At 37.5% G+C, this 19177-nt stretch overlaps 1 protein-coding gene across 2 annotated transcripts in view; it reads left to right on the plus strand.

Moving 5' to 3' along the window:
* Window positions 1–19177, plus strand: part of LOC124863683 (zinc finger protein 385C-like) — a 213753-nt gene that overhangs the window by 27694 nt on the left and 166882 nt on the right. Inside the window, exon 1 of one of the 2 annotated variants that reach the window (XM_047358113.1) lies at window positions 10023–10133. The exons of the other annotated variant lie outside the window; for it this stretch is intronic. The gene's annotated coding sequence lies outside the window, so the exon portion shown is untranslated. Of the gene's footprint in view, window positions 1–10022; window positions 10134–19177 lie in introns of those variants that run through there. 2 annotated transcript variants of the gene reach the window in all.

Consider the following 19177-nt stretch of genomic DNA (forward strand, 5'->3'; position numbering starts at 1 on the left):
TCAAATGTTTTTTTCAGGGAGGAACCCTGGCAGCCCTTGTTTAGACCTGTTTGGATTTTATTTTACATTAAAACATATTGTTCAACATTCTGCACATGTAACTTTTGAATTATTTGAGTAGAGTTAGTTACATCACTTTTGTTGTTATAATACAGGTTGATAATTGATTATCTATATACATTTTTTTGTTCAACACTAAAAAAACTAAATGTTATGTGTTCCTAATGTGTCACAGCTGAGAAATTAGTTATCTGTAAAATCGAGAATAAATAAGCTGGGACCAAGTTCTTGGAAATTCTGCATTGTGGGAAAGATAATCCCTAACTACATCTGCCAGTATATAAATAGAGACTATTTATTTTTACTTGTAATTTCAAATAGCTGTTTTAAAATATAGTTATATTTATCCAAGTCTATTTGCAGGCTCCCAGACACAGGCATAATGCTTTAATTTGATCTCATGCAGCCACATACACAGACTAATTTCCCATGAAAATGATTAGAGTGAAGCAAACCTTGTTTAATCCCCTGTGTTTTTGTGTGACTGTGTGCGTCTCCTTGCATGTGCATAAACTTAAATTGAACTAATCCTCCAAAATATTTAGGATTGAGATTTTTTTATGTGGATGAGTTGAGTATCCATGAGTTTAAGTACATTAATATAGCTAGGTACAAATCCTATGTTAACAAATATATTATTTTTATAAATTACTTATTTTTCAGTTTACTTTACTTGCAAAATTATTGATACCCCTAACATCCATCCATCTATCCATTGGCATAAAAATAAGGGTGAAGGTATAGAAATAGCACACCACACTCGCTGTTAAATATGGTGGAGAATCTGTGATGCTGTGAGCGGGTTCTCTTTCAGTGCCCATGGAATGTTATTGGCATACACCTCATGAACACATTAAAAATTGTACTCATACTCTTTTTGTCGTCTTCCGCTTTATCCGGGACCGGGTCGGCGGGGCAGCAGACTCAGCAGAGACACCCAGATGTCCCTCTCCCCAGACACCTCCTCCAGTTCCTCCAGGGGGAGCCCAAGGCGTTCCCAGGCCAGCCGAGAGACATAGTCCCTCCAGCGTGTCCTGGGACGTCCCCTGGGCCTCCTCGAGGTGGGACGTGCCCGGAACACCTCCCAAGGAAGGCGTCCAGGAGGCATCCGGATGGCCGAGCTCCTCACCCTATCTCTAAGGGAGTGCCCGGCCACCCTACGGAGGAAGCTCATTTCAGCCACTTGTATCCGGGATCTCGTTCTTTCGGTCATGACCCAAAGTTCATGGTCATACGTGAGGGTAGAAACGTAGACCGACCGGTAAATTGAGAGCTTCGCTTTTCAGCTCAGCTCTCTCTTCACCACAACTAACTGGCACAGCGCCCCCATTACTGGGGCAGCCGCACTGATCCGTCTGTCGATCTCCCGCTCCATTCTTCCCTCACTCGTGAACAAGACCCCGAGATACTTAAACTCCTCCACTTGAGGCAGGAACTCCCCTCCAACCTGAAGAGGACAAGCCACCCTTTTCCGGTCGAGAACTATGGCCTCGGACTTGGAGGAGCTGATCCTCATCCCAGCTGTTTCACACTTGGCTGCGAACCACCCCAGCGCATGCTGCAGGTCTTGGCTAGAGGGGGCTAGCAGGACCACGTAATTTGCAAAAAGAACAGATACATAATACATAAAAATCTGATGGATTTTTTAAGTGGACTGATAATAGGTCATCATTTGATCTTTAAATGGGATAGTGATCTGGCCAAAACATATGGCCAGATCAACACAGAAATGGTTTGCCAGACCCAAAAATCGCCTTCTTTTGTGACCATCTCAATCTCGAGACCTAAGTCCTATAGAAAACCTGAGAAGTTAGTTGAAGAGAAGAGAGAATAAGAACTGGGCAAATACTTTGCATGATCTAGAGAGATTTTGCAAAACAGAATGGTTAAATATCCATTTTGGGGAGTTTTACAAACAAAAGGGTTACTAATATTTCTTCCACAGTTGATTTTGTTGAAAACAATAATACATTTTCTCCATTGAGTCACTGTGTTAGAATTAGAAGCTGGAGTTTTCTAAAAAGTTCAGTGTAGGATTATATTACTGCAAAAAGAGATGCATTTCTTTTGTGGGCACTGTAAATGCTTAATATTTTAACCTTTTTTCTGGTGTTGATTGTAGATTATTGTAGTGTGTATTGTATTTAAATTTCCTAATGCAATATGTTATCCATATGAATACGGAAGTAGACATTTCCGCAGCCAGAATGATACATGTCCATATAATCCGTTTTAATTATACCTGTGCATCTGAGGTATTTTATTTCTGATCACTGTTCTTACACTTAACAACAGGTGCTGTCTCTTTCACCTGACAAGCTAATCAGGATGACTAAGGTTTAAAGTGACTTCTGATGAGGTGGAAAATGGTTTGACTTGCATGCAAAGCCTTTACAGGCCTGTAAGCCACTGCCCTTCACTTGGAAGGTCACCCACAGTATAAAGTGTGTGCTCTTTACCGTTTGTAAGCATGTGCCTTTGTGTGAGTCCAACATTATTTCCACACATTGACAATATTGCAATTGCTTGAAATCCTTCACAAGCCAATATGATATCATCAAAGTCTCACAGTGAGTTCATCTGTTTATTCAGGCTCAAGAGACACATTAGCACTGTAACATGTGCAAGAATAGAAGGAGCAATAAAAGAGGGAGAAAATACAATCAAAGATGTTCAAGCTGGTTTTGAGTGATGTCTAGTCAGTGTGTCTTTCCCCTCTGAGCCAAAGATGGACTGGATGAAGATAGCCTTTTCAGAAAAGCAATAGTATCTTAAAGACATTTCGACCACCCATGCATCACATGCTAGACAGGGCTCTGGCTTTAAGACAGTGCTTTCACCTTTGTCATGCACTTTTCACATTCCTTCTTAACCAATTTCTTACATAGCATGGTGCACTGACTCTCTCTCCCTTGTCTCCAATGGCTTCCATGCCAGGTGGTTGAGGTTACTTTATCCTCATGACTAGCAGATGGTAAATAATCTGCACAGCGAGGACTAAAATTCCGTTTGAGGATAAAGGAAAAGGTGAAATGTTTCCAGTCTGGCACAGTTCGAAAGCTGTGCTTCTGCCTGAAAGATGTGTGTTTAACAGGGCTGGTTCTAGGCATGCATATATGAGGGGGCAGGCAGAAATGTGAAGGGGGCATCATCATGCATACACATTATACTCCGGCATATTTATTGTTGTTGTTGATTAGTGTTTTCTTTGTGGGATTGGGGTAAACTGTGTAGTACTGTGCAATTTGCCAGACTACTGGTTTTCCCCCAGTTGGGTTTCTTTTGAACATGTTGGGCTGGAAAGAAATAGCTTTGGGAGGGTTGTTAAAATGTAGGCTGCTTTTACAACATTTGGAAGGTTTTTAGTAAATATTCATGGGAAAATGCTATTAAAATAGGTGGCGTGTGGCAGAAAATAACCTGAACCTCTCAAAATCTCAAAATGTTTTGTCTTTTTACTCATATCAATAGTTAATTTATTTTTAAAAAGAGAATCTGTCAAACTTGACATTATCAATCAGCGATGGTCATTGGTTAATCAACTGGTGCTGTGAAGTTATATTGGTCAATTGTAAACGCCAATAATGCTGTTAAGTGTTCATCAAATATACACTGAGGTGCAGCCTTTACTTTGTTAAGCTTTGACTTAATGTGGAGAGACATCTTCATGTTGAAGGGGGAAAATACAAAAGATATCCAGAAATCTGAAACCATACCAGCACCTCGTCCCAAATGGATCTAGTGTCGGTTCGAAAATGCACAGACATTTTTGGAGGCAGGAGCTCAAGCCAAAAAAAGGGTTTTCATTGCATCCATCCTCTTAGGCACCTCAAGATTTGCCGATCAGCACAGTAGAAAAACACCTTGTAGCTGTTAGTTTGTTCACTATATTCACACAGATGAGCTTCTGGTTCAGGAAGACTAATTCAACAAAGCATATTTAACACTACAAGGTCATCCAACTTTGTCACAGACATATCATGTTCTGACCAAGACTGTTGAAAGGATCATCATCATGACATGACAATTATCCAGCAGATATTCAGATGATGATCCTAAGGTGGCAGTTATTAAACTATGGGAAGAAACCTGTGGCATCAGAGACTGAATCTGTATTTGTGTAATTTGAAATTAAATGCATTGATTTGAAACTGAATTTAATGGTTTGAAACTGAATTTATTGGTTTGAAACTGAATTTATTGGTTTGAAAACTGAATTTAATGGTTTGAAACTGAATTAATTTGCATTGAAAATGTATTTTGTTGTTTTGAAAATTCAGTTTGCCTACTTTCACTTTCAGTTCTAAAATTCAATTTCAGTTGTAAAATTCAGTTTTTGTATCACACAACCGGGTCCTTGAGGATAGCCTTAGATTAATCAAACACAGATTCATCGATTTACGTTTCACATCAGGTTAAACTTCCTTTACGGCATGTTGAGCTGGAGCAGTGCAGCATCACCAAGTCAAATGAGCATCTATAAGAAATCATGTAAACAAATGATGGTCAAACAGCAACACTTATGCTACCTGTAGCTATTAGCTAAACATGCCAGATCAGCATGGTGTGGCTGGTGTTATGTCGGTCTGCGTTTCTCCTTCCTTTACCTCAGCATAACTTATGTTGCCTAGCAACAGTGATAGCGTGAAGCACAGAGCTGTGAAGCCGAACAAATGGAGCCCTAATGGCTTATTTTCTTGTTTTATAATCTTGTTCATTATTCAGCCATTTAAATTGTTAACGTTTTGTGTTCATAGATTTAAAAAAATTTGTAAATCTATTTGTAAAAATGAAACAATTTAAACACTAACATATTAACTTTAGGAACAACGTTTAAATCAGTTTATTTGTAGAGCATAAAAATAAAAGAACCAAACATCAACATTAGATATAATCTGACTGAATTATATCTGTGTTTAACTTCCATCCATTGGGGAAATCCAGCAGGAGTTTGAAAACAACGTGCCGGGAGTAAGAATTAAGCGAAATCTTGATAAACCGAGCAGATATTTCAGGTTTACACAGCTACATTCTAGTCCAAAAACAAGTTCATTTTGTTTCACAGAAAGTGCAATATATCCAACTTTATTCACAGCTTTTCCCTCTCCTCCAGGCTTTGCTACTTCGGTTAACACAATCTATTTTGACCCGCAATGAATCATGGGATAGGGTGGCCCACGAGGAATACACCGGACTCATCCTTCATATCTGGGGAAAAGAAGGACGCATTTGTCGGCCCTATTTGGAGGAGCCTGCGAAGCTGTAGACGTTATTGCCTCACAATGATGTAATCGGCCAACAAATGCGTCCTTCAAAGAATGCAGCCCCTCAGTTTAGACGCAGCAATAGTGAATGACATCTATGAATCAGTCAATCTGTGTTTGATTAATCTGTGGCTTCAAGGACCCGGATGTGTGTCACAAAAACTGAATTTTAGAACTGAAAGTAAAAGTAGTGAAATTGAATTTTCAGTTCAACAAAATACATTTTCAGAGCAAATGAATTCAGTTTCAAACCAATAAATTCAGTTTCAATTAAGTAAAATTCATTTTCAAACCAATGCATTTCATTTCAAATTACACAAATACAGATTCAGTCTGAGAAATTCAAATTCAGTTTCTGATGACACAAGTTTCTTCCCATATTTCTGACTTTTCCTAAAATGTCTCTGAGTATCATCTCTTCCATGATAGGACAATTGCAACATATAATATCAGAGTTAGGAGTATGTATACCTACAAGGTCAAGGGAAGTCATTTTGACCCCATAGATACAATAAAAAATGCTACGAGCACAGCTGTCACGTTTGAACGTGGCTAGAGCAACAAGATTTTAGTGTTTACATCTGACAGGTGACTAACCAAATAATTGTGACTAACTAAACAAAAAAAAATAAATATTATTAACATGTTCATATGTTAGATAAATTCTGGGGAAATAATTTATGCGTCCTGTCCTGTTAATCATTCTGGGTAATTAGAGGAATTCAAAGATGTCACACTTTGGAGACAAATGGGGAAAATCTTGGAAAGGAACCACCCTAAAGATTAGAGCATTTCTGCAGAAACGGTAAACTATAGTTTGGTCAATATTTGACTTCTCTAAGTAATGAATGTAGCACATAGGATCTAAGGTGGCCATAATGCCAAAGATGGTTGTGAAATCAGCCTATTTGTGTTAAGGTTTCACAGATTACAAACTGTATTGTAATAAATCTCTGTTCAGTTTATCAGCTATCCAATTCAGATTTGATCAGTCTAAATAATGACCAAGAGATGACCAATTGCAGACAAAATTTGTCAAAAAGTTGTGAATTGGCCATATACTGAAACTACAAATCACATGCCTACTTTTAAATTCTGTCTACAGGCCCAAAAAAGCACTTAGTATTTCATCAAGGAAGAGACCTTATTCAACTCAGCCATCTTCATCTATTTTTTTACAGTCCTTTCAGGATGTTCAGGTCTTGTCTGTTCCATGGTCAAAACGCTAATACTCAAATTAATTAAAATTGATAGAGGTCTCTTCAAGGGTAATATACCAAAATTAAGTCATATGCTGACTTCATCTGGATAGAACTTCAAAAAATAGACCTTTAAATATTGTAATGTTTTAAAATTGCAACATGCTCTGCCTCAAGGTCTCATTATCCATCATCCTTTGTCCTTAATAAACAAGGATGCAAAATAAATATTTAGAATTTCAGTCTTGCTTTAGTGTTCTTAGAATTTACTCCTATAATAGCATCCTAACATGCGTGATCTGTCTACTCTTGAAATACATCTGGCAAAAAATACACACTTAGAAACATACACACAAAACTCAAATGACCCTACCATTTACCTATAAGTAAAATGATTAAGTTTTGTCCATGCAATGAGTAGAGGGACTGTCCTTTGTGGAAGAGAGGGGGTAATTCTTTTTCACGCATCATTAGCCCTCCTTATCCTGTTGTGTGCATATGTGTTCACCATCTGCTGCAGCCAATCAGAGCTGCTCATCAGTTCTGGACCACTCTAACTCCACGCGCTGTTTGATGGCATCTCATTGTCTCTTCACTGAACATGGAGCAGTTTTCATTTACATGTTTTTTCGCCCTTGTTCTTCTCACTTCTTCCATACTTCTCTCCCTGTGATGGAGCCACTCGTGTTTCGAAGAGGCGGTCCAATTGTTTTTGGAAAAGTGATTTCATTTCTCCTATCTCACTCAACAACCGCAGCTGCTGTTATCATTTGTGGCGCAAAATAGGTTGTAATGGCTGCGCCATTGCTTTCTCCCAACGGGAGAGTGTAACTGAATGAGTTTGTGAGTAATAGGGTGATAATGGCGTAATAGGTAGAATAATTAATGTGTGCTTCCTGTCAATGGACAGATCATTTGTAAGCTGGGTAGTTATGGTGAACATCCAGAAATCTTTTCACTTTCATTTGGATGTAAAGAGAACCTTTACTTCTCTGCCTTTTTATCTATTGTCACATTTTCAGTGATTACTTTGATAGCTTCAGCCATCATAATTATTGTGCCTGTTGTGTATTTTTCTCTGCCTTGAATGAAGTCATGATTAATGTGAATACATGGTATTTAAAATAGTAATTACTGTATAGGCTGTGAGCGAGCTCAAGCTGAAAGTCTCTCTCAGATTTAGACAGAATAATAAATGCTAAATGAGCATATGGGGAACATATGAGAGGATCACACTGTAGAAGTGTGTTGACATTTTAAAACATGTCACTTTGTTTTTCAAATAAAGGCTTACCACTAAGGTATTTTAACTGTGAATTTAATATGCAGCAACTAAAGAGGTTTACTGAGAAAGGGAAGAAAAGAATAGCAGTTACTCGAGTGTTTTAGTGTTTAGAGTTGAGTCATTTTAAAAAGAATGACAGAAGAATAAATCTTTTTCAACTCAACTAATACTACTATAAACTTTGTAAAGTTTTAATAAATAGTTAATCTCCTTTTAAATCTGGTTCTTTGGAGTTATTATAAGTTCCCATCTTTGATACGAGAGACCTGGGTTTTAATCTTTCCTCATCCATTTTCAACTATTTTCCAACCAGAAACGGCACTACAAAACAACCATAGAAGAAAACCAACCAAGCAGAAGCGAGTTGAAAGGTAGTGACATTTGCGTTCATGTTCTATTCAGGAGCGTTGATGCTGCTGAATAGAACATGTTTGAAAAGGAACACTGGACGCTGTGGCTTGGAGCGTTGGCCAGCAGCGTATGGCTGCCGGTGTGCGTTGGCCTCAAAGGTCTTTTAGAGGAACTTGGTATTGTTAAAGTCTTCTCCTTTCTATGATTGTTTCTCTTTCTATTTTTTGGCTTTGAAGTATGACGTTTATTGCTGTATTTATTAAATTTTTTTCATGATCTGTCCCTGAATTTTATGTTATCCTTATGAATAATGTGACTGTTCTACCCAAACATCTTTGCTGATAAAGTTACAGAGGAGCTCTTTGAACTCATTAAATAGTTGATTCCTTATTCAGGATTAGCTGTGGGTGGAGAATGTTGTCTCGCTCATGCTGATTTATTTATCAGCTGGAGGGCTGAAAGACTTAGACCACATTTGATTTTTGACAGCCATTAAAAAGTCAACAAAATTACCAGCCTACACACTGGTTGATGAGATGTTGTCAGATTTCCCTCAGCTGAAACCTTGTAAAATGGATGAAGTGGGCATTATGACTTACTAATTCCATCCCTTATTAGAACAAAGATAGAAAGCTTCAGTCTTATTTGGGTTTCAGTGATCTGGTGCTCACTGTGGTAAACATAGCCACATTTTATGTTAACTAAATGTAAAGCCTGGACAATTCCAGGCCGTTCCAAACCAAGTAGTCTTAGAATTAATTTTGAGGCTGTTAATGTTTTTTCTTTGGTCTCAGGGAAAGATTGAGTTCAGACTTCAAGGATAGGTTAAATTATGCATTTCTCCACCTCTATATTTCTGGCACCTGAACATATTTTATAGCATCACACAAATATTGATCAGAGCCTCAACAGCTGGTTCAAGTTAGTTATTTTTAAAGATAGAAACAATGTTAAGTAGAAACAATGAGCCACGGACATCTTTCAGAGTGACTGTTACGAAAATAGTTTTATCTTGTAGTACCTAGGTGTAGTACTGTTGCTGCAACCACCGACATTTGTTACCACCACTAAGCCATCACACTATTCTAAGAGGGCAGACTGTACAGTAGCTGATCTGGTGTAACAACTCCTTGTTGAAGACATCAGTGAGTCAGTGTGACACTGACCCACTGATGTCTTTCACTGCTGATTTCCATTAGAGAGGTAATTATAAATGTTTATTACATTGAAAGTCATTGCTACTTTCTTGCAGTGTTGCACTGCTAAATATAAAATAAGTAACAATAATAATTGGTATATATGTGTAGCACCAGAAGATCATTACCAACATTCCATATTTTTTTTCCTTGCAATAGAAATGTTAGTTAAATTAAGCAATGAAATTAAATATACAAATTTAAATTCGAACATGTACATCTATGTTGGTTGGTAAAACATGTACAAACTAGGCCTGGGTAGCCCTGCTTTGTGGCTTATTTAATGTGTATCTTGATAATGTGGTCGCATTAAACAAATATTTTCTGTTTTTGTCCAGTTTTTTTAAACAGTGATGGAAAAATCTGAAGGCCGTCTGTCATTTAGACAGATTGTAATTCACACCCCTGACTTGGAGAGTTAGCATATTAATTAGCTGTTTGTTACTGCAGACGCGGTGAAGCAGAGTGCTTGCCCTGAACGAGAGTTCAGAGAGTCTTGCCGACTTCTGATCACTCCAGTTGGAGAAATGTTTCCTGATATCAAAACTTTAGCTGAAGTGGCGCTTGTAATTCCCGTCTCTAGGGTGGCGACAGAGTGCGGATTCGGGCTCCAGTACAACATCAAACAGCTGCGAGAAGTCGTCTGTCCGGTACAAGAGTCCAAAACCTCATGACAATAGCCTCTGCAGCAATTCCACTACAGACATTTGATTACGCACGCAAGTGCGCTATTCAGGTCCATGCAGACCAGGAGGAAGTTGGGAGACTTCGGACCACAGTAGGTGATCTGTTCATATTTTAAGTTTATATTTTGTTACTGCGACCACAGTCAGTGTTTTTTGTAAAAGTTAAATTTATTCATCCTTTTTATGTGGATTCTCTGTTCAGCTTGTTCAGACTGAATATTCAATAAAAGTATTGAAAATAAATGCTATTGAATGAATAATTATTATTATTTAAAAATTAATGGAGTGACGGGTAGAAATAGACCAAATTATTATTTTTTGCCCTGTCAGTCAAAATGACCATCAACAAAAAACTCACAATGATTTGATATTATTCCATTCAACTCTCAACCATGATTTATATCGATTCAAAGTTCTGATTCAACAGAAAACAATTTAATCTGATGCGATGTAAAAAATTAGGATATAGCAAGACAATGATGCTTTACAACTGGAAATAAGTTTTAAATTATTTACAAACTCTTTCACAAGAAGCCTTTGTTTTATAGTTACAGTACAATGAGGTTCAATGCAATATTACAAGTCTGCCTTACAGTAGTTATCATATCTCATCACAATGAGACCAAAATAGATGGGCTTTGTTGAGAAAATCTGAGTAGTGCTCATAAAATTACACACTAGATGGCACTTAATTTAAACCACATGCCAAACTGTTATGTGCTAAACGAATAAAGGTTGATCCACTTGATCAGGCTAAATTAAACTACCCTAAAATGAAGAACTACTAAAATCTTTTTCAATTGATATATTGCCACACTTGCTGCAGTTCTGCTCTCAAAAACTAGGGGTACTGAGAAAAATAATACCATTTCATAGCAGGAACGACAGCAGAAGAAGAGACATACTGTTCATTTTATTTTACAGATACTAATATGTGAAAATCTAGAGCTAACCCAACAACTGAACCTAAGCACAACTGCCCTCACATTGTACACACTGTTCTAAACTGTCACCACAATTAGACTGGTTAACATCATAAACCATGAGTTTGGCCTGGATTCTTGAAATCTAAAAAAGTTGTATATTTTGAGGTTTTATTGATGCTTATTTTTTTTAATCTTTTGACTTTTGCTTAAGAAGGTGAGCAAAAAACCTATTACTATAGGTAACAATAATAATTTGCGGTTTACAAAATTTCAAAGATTTATGGCCCATGTGAATTTTATGTAAAGCTAATGTGTAAGTACATTTTGTTAACAAGTGCCCAGCTTCTCTACATGTCTCAAATTGCAATTCCCTGTCAATAGAAACTAACAAAAGTAACATCCTATTAATCAATGCCTTAATCGAATGGTTTCATAAATTTCTATCTTTAAAACACTGGAGAGGTCCATACAGCACATGCTTGGTACTGCAAATTACTAAAGTATTTCCTAACTAAGTTTGTGTAAATGGCGGTTTTAGTTTTGCACATTTGATTTAATTTAACTACCTTAAAACGTTTTCAAGCTCAAGGTCATGCCACTGCATCTTGATTGGAGTTAAGTTAGGGCTTTGTGTGTGTGCTTTGGATGAATTTCCCGCTGCATAACTCGAGTACGCTTGAGCTTAAGGTCACATGATGGTTGGACATTTTCCTTTAGGATTATCTGATAAATTCATGGTTTTATCAATTAAGTGAAGTATTCCAGATCCTCCAGCTCCAGACCATCACATCACAGTACCACCACAATGTTTAATGTAGGTATGATGTTCTTTTCTAAAATGTTGTGTTAGTTTTACACCAGATATATTTTTACAAACACCTTCACACTTGGGTTTCGTCAGTCCACAGTATATTTTTCCAAAAGTCTCAGAGATCTTTAAGATGTTTTTGGCAAATGTGAAACGGGCCTTTTTGTTCTTTTTGTTTACGTGTGCTTTTGACCTTGGAACTTTCTTAGAGATGTCGTTTTAGCCCAATCTCTTTTGTGTTGTTGAATTATAAACACTGACTTTCACTAAGGGAAATGAGGCCTGCAGTGCTTTAGATGTTGTTCGGATTTCTCACGTAACCTCTTGGATGAGTTGTCATTTTCTTCACTGTACAGGTCAACGAATGATCAGGCCTTAGTGTTGCTTGTGAAATGTTCTTTTTTTTTGTTTAGTCCCATTAAATACATTTTTCCACATAATTGTTATTTTTTTCACATATGGTGAGGTTGGTTTGTTTATCCTTTTCCCTTAATAAATTAAATCATAATTTGTCTTTACTGGGGTTATTATTGTCTAATATCAATATTTGTTTGATCAGCTAAAATGTTCAACAAAAATGCAAAAATAAAAGAAATTTGCAAGGGGGCAAATACTTTTCAAAACCCTGTAGCTGTTAGCATTTTTATTCCTCTGATGTGGTTTTGCAAGTGATTTATGAACATCAGTTGGGTCTGTCACTACCTCTAAGGCAGTGATGAAGAGGCCCCTTAATTTCAGGTCTTATCCCAAAATACAGATGGAAACAGATAGGCTATATTACTACAGCACAGTCTGTCTGTGCAGCCATAAAGAGCATGCCAATTCTGTTTACTGCCAAGTGATGAATAATTTATATGGTGATAAAACTATTTTACTTGTGGAGTCATTTCAGCGGTTTTGGCTGATTGGAGGGTAACAGCAGAATATTTTGTCATTAATAGCCCTTTAATTATGTCTGTCGACCTGATTGATTCACTTAACTTCCTGAGAGCAATTGACAAGACATACATATAATTGCACATTACACTCCAAGAGACAATTGTGTCTTCTCTCACATCCACACACACTTTCTCAGTGCTTAAATTGTCTCCTTCCTAATTAGCCTAGTTTAATGTGTTAACAGATTCCTTGGAGTTTTTCAACTGATAGAAAGGAGAAAGATGTGTCAAGAAATGCTGAACAGGAGGGGTAAGAGTGTCTGTTGCTGCATGTGTGCTTGTAGAATTACAGCTGGTACTTTTAGCACCCCATCATTTCATCACACATGTACATGCTGCAAAGTCTTTCCTCATGAGCATACTCTGACCTCAGTCTTAGCAGGCTCCTTTGACCTTCTCACATCAAATATGAAATTAGCCACATGCTCAAAAGCACACACTGTACAGATCCCAATATGTCTTGACTGTGCTCTGCAAAGTGGGACACTTATGAGATAAAGCTTGTGCAGAACGGATGTTGAAAGTCATTTTTCTACAGAGTTCACGGGTTAAACGTTTTCTCTTTAATAACAACTTGGCAGTTTGTTAGTCTATAGGGATCAGTATGAGGACTTGGAAAAGATGCATGTGTGTGTGTGCGTGTGTTCATGGAGGACTCCATGTGTGCTGCTGTAATTGCACTCTTATCAATCAAGTCACCACCACACTCTTCTCTCTGTGTTTCTCTACTGTAAAAGATGGCATATGACCCACATACTACAGACAGGTAACAAAAAGATGATTTGTAGTCTTGGAAGTTACTGTTCATTTCCCTGTTTTACTATGCATGCTCAGTAAGCCTCATCTGTAGGTCTTATTCTGTAAGGTATCCCATCACTGAATATGTGTGCAAGGCATACTGCATGTGCCTGAGGACTAAGACAACCATGAGCACATCCCCATCAAAGGCCTGGAATGCATTTTGTTCATGTTACAGAAGGGTGTCCATTGCCATTCATCATCCATCACCACCCCTCCTGCTGCTCTCAGTCTCTGCCTGTGCATTTGGAGACTCTGCAGGTTCAGGACAGAACAGCCTCACTCAGACTGCTCTGATTTCGTGGTAACAGCAAGAATGACGCAGCTTGAGAACAGTCTTGAAAACTTGCTCGCATGCTCCTGATTATAATTTCACATATACTCAAGTAGCATATGAACATGGCCGCATTTGCAGCTTCAGAAATGTCTGGCACAAATTCTAGTGCTTTTGAATAAATGTTCAGCTACTTAAAAAGTTGCACAAAACGTTTTGGATGGTGGTATGTAAAAATATATCCTCTTTGGGATCCATTCATTAAGCGATTGATTAAAAATATGGGGTTATGCAGTTGCCTTTACAGGTCAGGTTATGTACTTAGGATATTCTTAGGTATAGCAGTTGAGTAGAATTAGTAATATTTTTGTGTTTAGGTTTGTTTTAATGTAACTTAATTAAATCATTAGGTAAAAAGACCTTAGTGTAACGATACACATATTTTTTGTCATTTCTGACTAAATGACAAATCTCAATCTGACAATCTCTATACTTCTGTAATATGTTAAGCAATTTATTTAATGTTAAGGTAATTTCTTTCAGACAGAATGTTGATGGATTAGTAGTTTTCATATTTATTATTTATGCACATTGACACAGTTTAATGTAATTCATCAACTGCCACTGTATATAATTTATTAATTCATTATAAACACAAAGTGCGGTAAATAAATTTTTTTTTTCTTAAAGTCAGTTGAATCTATGCATTTTCATAACAAATCTCATGCTTTCAGTATCTTGGAGATGTTGTCCTTTTGTACATGCAGGTTCAGCCATTTGTTGCTTTATGTAAATTACTGACTAACTTAGTAATAATCAGATTGAGGATCTTTTGCAGCAAGATATCTTGATATCAGCCCAATAAAATTCCTTTTCTCCAAATGATGGCAGTTCTTTGTGACGTATGCTCTGTAATTTTGTTTATTAGTGCACTGTCAGAGATATTTTAGACTCATCAAATTCCTCCCTGATGCTTTATGTGATGAATAGATATCCAAAGTGCCTGAAACCTTTTCCCATTGTTGTTTATATTGAATTTAATAATCTCCTTTCTTTCACTGTGTGTCCCCTAGTATAACATGGCAACATAAATAATGAACACGCTCAGTTCTAGCTAGGTAATCCTTCATCTAATCGGAGCTGGCACTGGGAATGCAGAAGGCATTGATGGATGCATGAAGGGGCACAGTTTATTGGCAAGGACAGCTTGCATGCCAACATCAACACTATCACTGATCTGTGGATAATGCAGCTGAATACTCACTCTTGGATACAGCAACACATCCAGACACACACTCACGTACATGCTAACACAATATTTCAGCAACGGTTGTGGTACTCTTCCTCTCCCTTTATTGATAAACCTCTGTTTTTGCCTCTTTTTAGTCTTTCTTTTTCGGTCACTCCCAGTAGCCCTGATGTAAAGTGTGTCCATTGATTAGTATGACTGCACATGTTTACATTTAAAACTGCAGAATCTCAGTGGTGATGAAATACTTTGTCATATAATGCAAAGTGCTTGTGTTTTTGCATAGTTTTATACAATTCTACATTATAAAACAGCAGTGCAGACCGTTTTTCAATCGGTCAAACTGCATGTGAGAGAGACCAGCTCAGTTTTCTGTCTCATTTGAATTTACTCCTACAAAACTTGTTAACAGCAGGTAGATGTTAAGCAATAATATGTTTAAGTTATTAAATATTTAATTAAATACCTTGTAATCAACCCAAAAAGAATTTGCAAACTGGATGCCTTCTTCTAAAAAGTTCAAACCTTTTTTAAATCTTGGATCTGTAATGATTTACTGTTATTATTGTTGGGTAGGTTAAAAAAAATCACAATATAAATTTGTATGATTTTTGTTTTTAATCATTTCTTTTTGTTTTACGAGTAGTTTTGAGTTGACGATTTTGGCCGATGTGTCAAAATGTTTGGACACCACTGGGCTAATGCACTCAAATCCTCACATTGATTACAACTGTTCAAAGCAGACATGGGTATACTAGACCATGAAGACCCTTTTTAGAACTGCATGTAGCAATATGTCTTCCTGGAAGGCAGCACTTGAAAGAAATAATGAAGATAGGTCATGTAATGCAAATACACAGATTTAGATTATTAGTGTGCTAAATTCCCCCTCTACCAAAGAAAACATGTGTCCAGCTTTCTGAGACAAAAAGACAAAGTAATGGAACATGTTGGAAAGTTTTAATTGATGTCAATTTATACAGCCATCTTTCTTTTCCAGTCCAGGTTGTAGCTCTGTTGTTTCCCAGCAAGAAAATCCTGGGTTCAAATATTGACTGGGGTTTTTCTATGTGGAGTTTGCATGCTGTCCCTACAATCTAAAATCTAATAGTTTATTTATTTAACTCAAATGCTGTGTTTATGCTGTTTTGACAGAAGGTGGATAGTTTTCACCAAGAACTGGATCAAAACCTGTGACCCAGTTTCTTGATTGGAAAAGACAACATGATTCTTCTTAGACCACCATTTTGAGCCATGGAATGACCTGATCAGATTTCACTAAGCCAGGATGAAAGAAGAAATTGATAGATTATAAAATAATGCTATGTAATAATGTTAACATAGATATGTTATAAAGCTGCATGATATGAGAACAACACAGAATTACAGTATTGTTGCTAAATACTGCATTGAGGATTCTGTTTGCAGTTGGCAATTTCACTCTTCTTTTCACACAATCCCCCTACCATTGTTTATGAGCTTTAGCATTGCAAATCACTAAAACTAGATGTGCACCGACTGCAGTTTTCACTCATTATCGATCTTTAAATAACCTGACCTGCTGCCGCTTCACACTCGGCTGCAAACCGCCCCAGCCCATGCTGTAGGTCTTGGCTAGAGGGGGCCAGCAGGACACGTCATCTGCAAAAAGAAGAGACGAAATCCACTGGTCCCCAAACCAGACCCCCTCCGGCCCTTGGCTGCGTCTAGAACTCCTGTCCATAAAAGTTATGTTAGGTATTATTTAGTCAACTCAGAGGTAAGAACGATACAGTCAGAGTTACTTGTGACAAGGGTAGCCCACTTTGCAGTGAAACTACAAAGTTTTGACACCCTATCTCTTTATTTATATACACAGTTCAACAGACAGTTCAGACAGGGTGTGTGTGTGTGAGACAGAAAGGAGGCTGGTTCACACAGAGATAACAATGATCTCACACACACAGGGAGGAAGGCATAGTGCAGGTGCCTTGCAACACAAAGTTTTTACATGAGTGATAACAAGTTTTTGCACCCATCCAACAGTCCCTCCTTTTATCACAAGTAAAAACATTTAATATAAAAACGAGTAAGAAAAATACTTTGTATGAGCGAAAACCCACGGACGGTAAACAGATTATATTTTGTGGGAAATACTCATACGGCCCCGCCGCCCTCGGCGACCATTAAAAGTTAAATGTTGATTAATACTTGAAATCATAAAAATAAAATAATGATACTTGAAATCATAAAAATAAAATAATGATACTTGAAATCATAAAAATAAAAGAATGATACTTGAAATCATAAAAATAAAAGAATGATACTTGAAATCATAAAAATAAAAGAATAATACTTGAAATCATAAAAATAAAAGAATAATACTTGAAATCATAAAAATAAAAGAATAATACTTGAAATCATAAAAATAAAAGAATAATACTTGAAATCATAAAAATAAAAGAATTAAAAAATCTGCCCTGTTTATGTCATCATTGTACTTTTTCTCATTTCACTTAAGCAACAACTTCTTCCGATTTTCTGCTGTAAGGTTATTTTATGAAATACAATGTATGAGTACACTCAGGCTTTTGATGTGATTTATTTACAACATGTCATCATAATCGTCCCCTTCATTTTCGTGCATTTCTACCTGGTTCAGTGTTGCATATGCCACCATGAACAATACCAGAAATTCTGTAGGAATGGATGTGCGTCATGTTCTTCCGTCAGTGTTCTGAGATGGGTCCCGTCTGATGTCCATCTCTTCTGGTTCGGTATCACCTCCTGTGGATCCTGCTTTAGATAGAGAAAGAGTCCTGCTACCAGAATTAAGCTCAGGCTTATCAGTCCTGTCCACATGTTACAGAGAGCCATTTTATAATTGGGCGCAGATCAGCTGTTTTCTTCACCGGTTTGAGACGCTGGGCCATCTTTGAACCCGGACTTCCTCTGCTACCCCGTCGGTTGGTTTGGCTCCTGTAACGGCAAAACTGGCTTACAGTGGCTTTTATGGATCCAGGAAGGCCTCTCTGCTATTTTCAGAGCTGTGGGCGTTGTCAGGAGTATTTGAAACGGCCCTTTCCACCAAGGAGTGCTCCAATCCTTCCGGTGGAGTGTCTTAATCAGGACCAGGTCTCCAGGCCTCATTCTGTGGGATAGGAGCAGAGATTATCGGCAGACCACTGGACATTTGTTCTTCTTTTGTCTGCAACATTTTATTCATCCACTCAGCTAATGAAGGTTCCTGTTGTGCTTTCTCTATTTCATTCATGTCAGAGGGCAGAGAAAACGGTCTGCCATGTACTATTTCTTTGAGAATACAAATCCACATCAGCAACTTGGTGTCACGTGATCTCAGACTCAGAATATAGTGGGTGGAGCCATACAATGATGTACAGTAGGTGGCAAATGGAGTAAGACCAGTTTGATTTGGAGTTATTCTCATCCATATTTAACCAGGGATAGGCATTCGGGTCATGGCCTCCCTGTTTCTTCCATTGTTTTCCTTAATCTTTAACTGAAACCCTAATGCATTAGAACTTAGTTCTATTAATTTATTTACAAAATGATTTCCATTATCTGACCTTATAATCTGTGGGATACCATATGTGGGGAAGAAATGTGTCACTAGGTTCATCTATTACAACTAGGCAATATTTCTTCCCCCGTGTTTGCAACAAATTATGCATGATCTGCAAAAATGATTTGCATAGTCAGAAATATTTATAGTGTAGCATTAATGCTTTACCAGATGTGACATATTCCCCCCTTGACACGTGGGTCTTCCCAATGTGTCACTGTAGCCGCTGTGTTGTATAACTTTTTTGGGAGGATTGGTTTATCTTCTATCTGATAGATGTCATCTTTTTTCTGTGCTCCTCTCTTTAGCCAGGCCTTTATTTCTGTCTTGGTTGCTGACTGTTGGGCGTCTTTCAGCACGTCTGTGTCTATAAATAGCAGATCTGACATTTTCTCTTTAATAGGTTGAAATGAGTTAGTTCTGTCCCTGATGATGTTTTAAAACCTCTATTTTGCCAAATCTTAGCATGGTGATGTACTGATCCAAAAACGTATTGGCTGTCTGTGTATATAGTAAGTATTTGTCCCTCATGTAATTCACATGCTCTTACTAAAGCATATAATTCTGCTGTTTGGGCTGAG

Source organism: Girardinichthys multiradiatus, chromosome Y (genome assembly GCF_021462225.1).
Source record: "Girardinichthys multiradiatus isolate DD_20200921_A chromosome Y, DD_fGirMul_XY1, whole genome shotgun sequence".
Classification (NCBI taxonomy): Eukaryota; Metazoa; Chordata; class Actinopteri; order Cyprinodontiformes; family Goodeidae; genus Girardinichthys; species Girardinichthys multiradiatus.